Genomic DNA, 9,620 nt, shown 5'->3' with positions numbered 1-9,620 from the left:
TGTTAACAGAAAAGGGAATCACTTCTGTTCATAAGGCTCATTTTTTAATCCCCATCCACAAACTGCTAACTTCATCAAGTTAATATGTTGTCTCATATACCTCTAGTATAAAATTAACTAAAAAGATTTATTTTCCTTCCTGTATGAATTTATCCTGAAAACCTGGAATGCTGAAGTCTGGCAGATGTCACTATTAGCTAAGTCCCGTGTAAGGTGCACAAGCATTTCTAGCTAAAATGGTGAAAAGTAAGGCAGAGTGAGGGGCCTGCCAGAGCTAAAAAGCGGAACCTAATCACGAACTGACGTTCCTATGTCCCTTTTCTTTAGCATGTTCATCGATACTGGACTTGGAATGCAGTGTTCTATTGCTTCAGGCTTCAGGGTGCTTTGCAACTCAGCAACAAGGAAATACAGGGCTGAGAAATAAGCATGGTAGGTAGTTCATTAGCACATATTTTCAAACACTGATTTTTAAGTCTCTGTTAATGAGGGGTGACAAAAACTGAGAACTTAGGTCCAGCAATACATACTAAGTTCATTTTTTTAGTTCCATAAATAAAACTTAATAGTACAAAAATACTAATGAGATTATTTTCACATTGTTTGGGGGATTTCTGAATCAGGCACATTACTTTACATTTACAGCTCATGCACAGTTCAAGTCCAATCAGCCACATTGCAAGTGCTTAACAACAGTAAATAACACTAAATCAGGAGTCCAAACACGACTTCCGGGTAGCCAAAGCCTGTTCGTGTTTCAGGAAGTGACGACATGTCGTGAAGCATGCCGGGAGTCGTAGTTACTGTCCACTGGCCAGTTGCACCCGATGGGAGTTGTAGGCCACCTGTGGAGCATACCGGGAGTCGTAGTCCGTGCACGCTCTGGGTGTACTGGGCGCTTCATGGCCGTCGGCACTACGCCTGCCTACTCTTCCGCTCGGCCCTAGAAAGTTTCGTTTCTGCCCAGCGGGGGACCCACGAGCGTGTAAGTGCCGCGGGCGCCCGGACAGACGTAGGGGACACTGGGGCCGTTCTGGACGCCGGCATGGAGGCTTCGTGGGGGCGTGGGTCGTCACCTGTTGCTGAGGCTGTCGCCTCCCACACAGGGCGCCTGCAGCCTCGGGAGAACTCTCTCTCCAGAGGGGTTGGCCCCAATACTTAGGCTGTCTGTGGGGTCGTAAAAAGACCCTCATTACTGTTCCAAGATCTGAGCCAGCAGAAGAGGGCCGTCCTGTGAGGCGGAGCTTCGGCAGCGCTCCACAAACCCCTGGCACAGGAGCCAAACCCCAAACTTCTCGCGGGCTTTGGGGCTTAATCCCCAGAAAGCCAAAACCTCCTCTCTGCCTGACTCCTGACGCCCCTTACATCCAGGAAACACAGTTTGTTCCTTTCCATGTCTTCGCTGACTTTACCCACTGCCCTTGTGCTCAGATAGTTTAAGGTAGCTCTGCGGTGAAGTTTCTGTAAACAACTGAGGACAATTTAATGTATCTGGTGTAGTAGCTTGTACTGTTGATACTCAGGCTTGGGATTCGGATGGGGGGCGGGCGGGGCGGGGCGACATACAATTTTCATAAAAGAGGAGAACATGTAGTTGACACTTAAAGCCACGTAGTTTCCTTTTAATGCTATAAATCTTTGTGTCACTCTGCAATGTTTCCACTGTTGTCTCCTGAAGAAAAACATCACTTGTTTTCTCTCTGTGCTTATGCTTGTTTAACTTACCACAGGTGGTTTCCTTTCCAGACAGAAACGGGTCAGGGGCTTTTAGAGGCAGAGGCTCTGGACTTAATCTACTTACAGCCTCTCTCAGCAATGGTGGTCTGAAGCATGTTAATTCCTCTGCCATCTGCTTGCTGCTGTTGCTTGATTGGGGGAAGGGAGCTATGGGTTTCTACTTTTAGTTTTGCAACCTTCTGGCTGCCCTGACCCTCTCGGTCTATGACAACCAGTACTGCTGTGTTGAAATGCAGAATACTGATTATGGGCCAGGATTGTTATCACCCTGGAAATCAGCACAAGGCTGACTGTCAGCCTCCTTTCACTAAAAGGATCTGAAAAAAAAAAAAAAAAAAAAAAAAATATATATATATATATATATATTTTTAGGAGACAGAATTTATCTGTTTAGTGTTCATCTCTGTGTATCACTTCTTGAAAATTGTTTATTTTATTAAGAAAATAGATAACGTATACAAAGACCTACAGTGTTTTGTGTGTGTGTGTGTGTGTGTGTGTGTGTGTGTGTTCTTAATTTATTTTACTTTATTTTTTGTAATTGGTTTGGAACCTGGAAATGGTTTCAGGTTCCTTTGCCCCTTAGCCAGCATGGCTAAGAGCCAAGTGTTTAGCCCAGTCCTTTGAAGTGAGATAAAAGACACCACTTGTAATAGCAAAATCTTCAATAACATCTAGTGGTCTTGACTTATTTTACTCCTTGAGGCTGGAGGCCTGCTGCCTCCAGGACACAGAGTACTGAAAAAATATCAGTCCTTAGTCCTAGCTTCCCTTTACAAGGATGGGTTGGCTGACCGGTCACCTCTAATTACTGGAGATTCCAAAAACAAGATAAAACTTAAGATGGGTGTAGCAGTGTGAGCTAGAGGAGGTGTGTTGACTACCTATGATCTCATGCCAGGAACCACTGGAAACTCAAGAGTTAGGGGCTGAATTCGCTGCAAGCATCCCCAGGGAAAGCAGAGTCATAACTAGGGTTTGTAACCTCAGAGGTACCTATAAGCAGAGGCCAGTTGTTTGTGGCCATGTTGACATCTGATCACCTAAGTGGCTGTTGTGTTCCTGCTTCTCTCAAGCAGCATTTGAACCTTAATTTGAACAGTTATTGTGGAGTAGAAATTGGGGTGTTTCTGTGAGTTTACACATGGAAAAATACTGCCTACTTTCTAGTTACTTTTTGATGTATCACTAGAATTAACTGAAGTGTCTGGACCATCCTAGGAGCATAGCTCTATGGACAAGAGGAATATTATCATCCACTTTCTGACATTAGAGACATTTAATTAGCCTGGTGGTTATAGTGGCCACCAACAGTCCTTTTTTGTTCATAAGACTCTCTGGCATTTGAACAGCACCAAGGGACCATTTTCCTTTTGTCCAGGTTGCAGTGTCAAGAAGAGAGACTTAGTCACAGTAACGGAGTTATAGAACAAGTAGGAAAAACAATGGTTAAAGTACCATAATATAAAATGCTCAAGAGCCATAGGAGAATGTGAGACTCTGTAACAAAAGCTTAGAATAGTAAGTACTGGACAGTTTGTTTTTATCAGGCCTCAAATAATTTTTCTCATTTACAGGTTTATTGGAGACATGTCTGTTTTTTTCCATGATGTTAAGCTCCTTGAATACCAGAGCTCCTCACCACCAGTGTTGTTCAGAGTTGTGACACTCTCAATCTTGAATAAGATCGTCTTCCTTAATAATGGTGCCAAAAAGACATCTTGTCTGGCTATCAGCTTGTTAGCACCAGAGATTACCTGAGCTTCCTCAAGGCCATGCTTAGTGGCTGTTGTGGTTTGGATATAAAATGTACCACTATAGCCTCATGTGTTTGAACTCATAGCCCCTAGTTGTCAGGGCTGTTGGGAAGGTTGTGAATCCTTTTGAGAGGTGGTGGCTCAATGGAGGAAGTAGATTACCTGAGACAGGCCTTGAAGTGTCCCACTTCCTTTTCACTCGTCTTTCTAGATGCTGGCCAGGGGCCTTCAGCACATACTGTCATTCCTCTCTTGCTATGATAGAATGTATCTGCTTGAAATGTAAGCCAGAAAAAAAAAAAAACAAACCCTCCCTTAAGTTGGTTTGATCAAGTGTCTTCTAGTAGTAATGAGGAAAGTAACTACGAGGGACTACGTCATATTCTATTAAAAGGCCCAGTTCTTAAATTATAGTCAGCTATACTGACCCATTGACATTCTAGTTCAGCAAAGAGCTTGGAGGATATATGCCTTTGCCATCTGCTACTTTGTCACCTAGGTGGCATGTATCTTTATTGGGGGCTTGTCCATTCTTCATTGTTGAGGTAGTTGTTCTGGAATCATGCCTCATCCTTGCTTCCTAGATGTTTTCTCTGGGTTTTACAGCATTGGAACTATGGCTCCAGCCCTAAGGACAGACTTGTAGCTTTTTCTTTGGAGCCACTGTCTATTTTCTTTAAAAGACACCTGTATCTTCTCAAATCCAGGTCAACTATCCTGGGCTCAGATCTTTCTGAGCTTGTTCTGGCTCCATGGGCCAAATTATGGCTGATTTTGTTTATGTTCTAGGGAAATGACTAAGAAACCTCTTGTAGCCAGGCAGTGGTGGCACATGCCTTTAATTTCAGCACTTGGGAGGCAGAGACAGGCAGATTTCTGAGTTCAAGGCCAGCCTGGTCTACAGAGTGAGTTCCAGGACAGCCAGAGCTATACAGAGAAACCCTGTCTCAAAAAAAACAAAACAAAACAAAAACAAAGAAAGAAAAGAAAGAAATCTCTTGTAATTGGTAAGAGGGAAGGGGCCAAGAAGAGATTCAAGAAACAATAGCAATGTCATAACTTCTTATTCTCTTTAAAAAATGATTGGGGGTGGGGGGTGTGTGCTGGAGAGATGGTTCAACAGTTAAGAGCACTGACTGTTCTCCAGAAGGTCCTGAGTTCAAATCCCAGCAACCACATGGTGGCTCACAACCATCCATAATGAGATCCGATACCCTCTTCTGGTGTGTCTGAAGACAGCTACAGTGTACTTACATATAATAAATAAATAAATCTTAAAAAAAAAAATTAAAAAAAAAGAATGATTGTGGAGGTAGGATGTGTTCAGAAAAGATGACCTGGTCATGCAGCTGGGAAGTACTGAGCCAGTTTGTAAACAACATTGTGAATACTAGTCATTTGAACCATGGTGTATGCTAGCTTTAGGCTGAGTGTCTTTGCTTCTTTCTTTGGAACTAATATATTATATATGTTATGTATAGCAGGTAGGACATCTGGGCAGGTGTAGAGTTAATTTGGATATCAGAAAACATCCATGACCTCTAAAAGAATACCCTGGCCACGACTAGGTACTCAGCATCTGGTTCTAGATGAAAATAATACTTTTATAAACTAATGTGTATAATTTCTTTTCTTCTTTGGCCAGGAGGTTGAATGGCTTAAGGCATTTGAATAAGCATAAACATAAGATTGGATTGTTGGCAAGAAAGACTATAGCTACATGTATAGAAGCTCCAGGATTTTTTGAATTAGGGGAGTAGCCTGCTCAAGAGTTGTAGATGTCAGGGAAGACTTCATCATTCTAGAAGTTATGTAGCAACATAAGAAGAGAGTTGACCATGGAAAGTAAAAGTGTCCCTTTCTATGTCTTTCCTTCCGCAGATCAAGGTTATAGAATTCAGAGTTCATGGAAACAGTATCTTCTAGATGGCCATGTTCTTGCCAGGGGGCTTTGGTGTTCTTCTTGTTAGGTGACTGCCCAAAGTCTAGCCTGTTACAGTAGCAAAATTACAGCTATGAAATAGCAGTGAAATAATTTTATGGTTGGGTTCACCACAACAAGAACTGTATTAAAGCAATGGTTCTTAACCTATGGGTTGCAACACCTTGTGGGGTCAACCAATGCTTTCACAGGGATCACCTAAGAACATCAGAAAACCGATAATTTATATTATAATTTATAACTAGCAAAATTGCAGTTATGAATTAGCAACAAAAATAATTTTATGTTTGGGAGTTATCAAACATGAGGAACAGGGTTGCAGCATTAGGAAGGTTGAAAACCATTGTTATTAAATGGTCACAGAATTAGTAAGCTTGTGGAATCAGTGACAGGGAAGAGCTCACCCTATGACCTGGGAACTTGATACCAGCCAAGTACAACCAAAATCAGGTCTCAGAGAGAGTGCCATGAACATACTGTTATGCCATGAAAAATAGGCAGTAGCTCTCAAGCACACAAAGTTTTGTTGTTTGTTTGTTTAAAGCAGGGTCTCACTGGCTGGCCCAGAACTTACTATGTAGACCAGGCTGAACTGTTAATTCACAGAGATATATCTCTTGAATGCTGGGACTAAAGGTGTTCACACACAGCTCAGCCACAAAGTCTTAAAAGAACTCATTTTTTGTCTGTGTCTAACCTCCTTGTGCCAAGATGTTGGTTTGATTAGCATATGTCTTTTCCTTAAGGCCAGATTCCAAATAGCTGGAATCCAGGAAATTTAATGGGTTGTATGATACATACAAGGTCCCATCCCCAGCCTGGATGTTAGCTACAGTCAGTTGTTCTTACCTCCTTCCCAAGTTCCCCACCCCAAAAGCATGTACCCCTTCTTTGTAGACCTCATATTGCCTATACATACACAGCCATGGGCTTCATGGATTAAGTGTGCAGTCATCTTCTTTCATGATTACATCTGGAAGCCACAAGTCCTGGGTTGGCAGCAGTGAAATGAGTAATGCAATAAAGCTGTAACCTTCATCTTCACTGTATACCTCCATCTGGCCTTATTTCTACCTGTCACTTTTCAGGGACATCAGGGACTGGTCATCACAGAGAACCTATCAATCTCTCCTTTCAGCATACAGAAGTAAATTGTTCCCTTTTGACCTCCCTTCACATTTTAAAAAAATTATCACACTACTGCTTTGAGAGAAGATACAATTTAGTTAGGTGAGTTTCTGTTTATTACTATTGAGATTTGTGTTTGCTTTGTTTTTTTCTTTTTTTTAATTTGTTTAGGATTTTGTTTTTTGGGTTTTTGTTTGTTTGTTTGTTTTTTGTTTTTTGTTTTCTTGTACTGGGGCTTGGAATCCATGGCTTTGAGCAGCCTAGGTAAGTACTACCAGCAGAGTTACATCCCCAGCCCTTTTTTGTTTTGAGATAGAGTTTGCCATATAGCCTAGCTGTTTATATACAACAGGTTTGAACTCACAACAATCCTCTTGTCTCAGCCTCCAACTGCTGGGATTATGAGTATATACTACCAAGTCCAGCTCATTATGCAAATTTTGACAAATGCCACCATAAACAAGACATGGAATACTATTCTTCCAGTTCCACTACAACTACATGCCCTTTTGAAGTTATACCCATCTGTTTCCCCATTTTCTATATCCAGTATTCTGATTTCTCTTCCAATGTTTTACCTTTCCATAAACATTGTATTTAACATAAGCATAAAGTATATAGCCTTACAGGGGTTTCTTTAACTCAGGACAACACCTTGAAGGCTGAATGCCTGGTCGAATATTTCTATGACTTATTCCTCTTTATTGCCAAGTACCCAGGAGTTTTTATCTATAGCCCTGCATGGGCCACTTGTACTCCATGTGGATACCAGATATTTTTCTCTTATTCTCCTTGATAGAGAGACTCTTAATAGGGTTACTACTACTATGATGAAATATCTCTTGATGAAGCCTCCTGAGGAAAGGGTTTTGTAGGCTTATACTTTTACATTATAGTCCATTACTGAAGGAAGTTATGGTAGGAACTCAAATCAGACAGGAAGCTAGAGGCAGGAGCTGATGCATAGGCCATAGAGGAATACTGCTTGTTGACTTGCTTGTTCCTCATGGCTTGCTCAGCCTGTTTTCTTATAGAACCCAGGACTCCAGCCCATAGGTGGCCCCACTCACTATGGCTGGGGCCCTCCCACATTAATCTCTAATTAAGAAAATGCCCTACATACCTGAAGAGCCTCATCTTATGGAGGCATTTTCTCAGTTGAGGTTCCCTCCTCTTAGCTTGTGTCAGATTGACATAAAACTGGCCAGCACAATTGACCCCTTATCAACTTGACACACAACACATCACTGTTAAGCTACAATCTTTCCTTTCTTGTTCAGCTGCAATATTGCAGATTAATATCAACATCACAATATAAAACATTTTACAAACTTAAAAACAACAGTCTTACAAATTCTAATACTTTAAAAGTTCAATCTCTCTTTTTTAAAAAAAACCTGAAGTCTCTCAGGCTTATGTAAAATCAAAAAGAAGTTAAATACTTTCTTTAAGAGAGAAGAGCTAGAGCACAGTCAAAATCTGAACAAGCAAAACCAAACTCCAGTTCTATACATAACCCAGTGTCCAAGGTCTGGATCCCACTCGATCCCACTCAGCATCTTCTGGGCTCCTCCAAAAGGCCCCACAATGGGCCGGGTCATTTCATATATGTCACTAATTAAGAAAATGCAATAGGCTTGCCTACAGCCTAATCTTATGGAAAATTTTTTTCAATTGAGACCCCTCCTCTCAGATGACTCTAGCTTGTATCAAATTGACGTAAACAAGTTGAGCAAGTACAATAGCTCAACTTTAGAAAAGCTAGACTGTGCCTTGTGAGCCCTTCTACCTGGAGAAACACTGGGACAAGAAGCAGACTTCTCATAAACTGCTCCTGTGTCTAGTCTATTATCCTTGATGAATGGTACAATACTTGTTAGGGGCCTTTATAGGGAGTAGTTAGTAAGACTGTGGTCTAGCTTAGTGCCTGGCTCTTTCTTCCTGGGCCTGAGAAACTCTCTGTGTTTTCACTGAGTCACAACTGTGCTGGCTTGTGAGTTAAAAATAGACCCTAGGCATCTGTTTAGTGACAAGCCTATGCTGACCTGACCAGTCACTCTAATGCTTATAAATATTTGGAGTTGCTTATGGCTTAGTTGCTATTTTCTTTCCAGGGCTTCCTTGCCCCACCTCCTGAAACAAGAAGGGGGGTCATAACACTGACTGAGAGCAGGCACATGTTAGATTCAAGGTGACATTGTGAACTGCTGAAGTTTAAGATAGTTCCTAGGAGCCAGTAGAAGTGTTATCTTTTTCTGTAGTGGTAATTGTACTGTCTTAAGTGTTCAACAGAATTTACTGAGAAAACCCCAGGTTCGAAATCACATAGGAGAGTAATTAAGCCAATTCTACTCATTGGCTCTGGGCCTTAGGTTACAGAGCATCAGCTTTTCCTTTGTAAACAGAAGTGTTTCCCCTACCATGATGTTTGTGCGAAGTGCTCTGTGTAAAATATGTACCAGCTGTCAGTAATATGACTGCTACTGCCCTTACAACAGACATTGTGTCTTTGCACAGAATACCTAAAGGGCAAAGTAAAGCTTCCTAAAAGCCTTGATATCCAAATGCATGGTCAGAACTCTCTTCCAGGTAGGTACTCACATCTCTTTTTGTTGGTCTTCAAACATATTGTGGCCTTAAATGACATTAACAGCTGCCCAAGTAGTACCAGCTGTAGACTCTCCAACTGGAGAAAATTATGACTGAGCTTAAAATAGTACCTTGGTCTCTCGTCTGATGGGAGGGCTATGTAGGTCAGTGGGTGGCAAGTTAGGGAATATTTTCATTCTCAGGCTTAGCCGAACACAAGGTAGAAGAGGCTCAAATCTGATAATGGAAGAGCCACATTTTACTAGGCATGGCAGGCTGTTCCTTTCAGAAGCTCTAAGGTATGTATCCCCTGCTTCTTGGGCCCCCAAACACTGCCTGCTAGAAGTTTCTGCCTGTTCCTTAGAAAGAAATATAAAAAAATAGCTCTGAGCAGATCTGACTCCACAGGGTTTAGAGGTATCAGAATCTGAGATAAGCAGGTCTAACCTCTGGGAAAAGGTGAGGGA

The 9,620-nt window shown here is 41.7% G+C and overlaps 1 protein-coding gene across 3 annotated transcripts in view; it reads left to right on the top strand.

The window, feature by feature from the left end:
• Nucleotides 1–819: 819 nt before the first annotated feature.
• The window catches only part of Fyco1 (FYVE and coiled-coil domain autophagy adaptor 1), a 70,143-nt gene continuing 61,342 nt past the window's right edge, over nt 820–9,620 (top strand). The window contains exons 1-2 of one of the 3 annotated variants that reach the window (XM_031345756.1): nt 820–985; nt 6,525–6,666. The gene's annotated coding sequence lies outside the window, so the exon portion shown is untranslated. Of the gene's footprint in view, nt 986–6,524; nt 6,667–9,342; nt 9,453–9,620 lie in introns of those variants that run through there. The other 2 variants (XM_031345755.1, XM_031345757.1) reach the window with 2 other exon arrangements.

Source organism: Mastomys coucha, unplaced genomic scaffold, assembly GCF_008632895.1.
Source record: "Mastomys coucha isolate ucsf_1 unplaced genomic scaffold, UCSF_Mcou_1 pScaffold23, whole genome shotgun sequence".
Lineage (NCBI taxonomy): Eukaryota > Metazoa > Chordata > Mammalia > Rodentia > Muridae > Mastomys > Mastomys coucha.
Note: the sequence above shows the minus strand (reverse complement) of the source record. Positions and strands in the feature narration are given on the sequence as shown.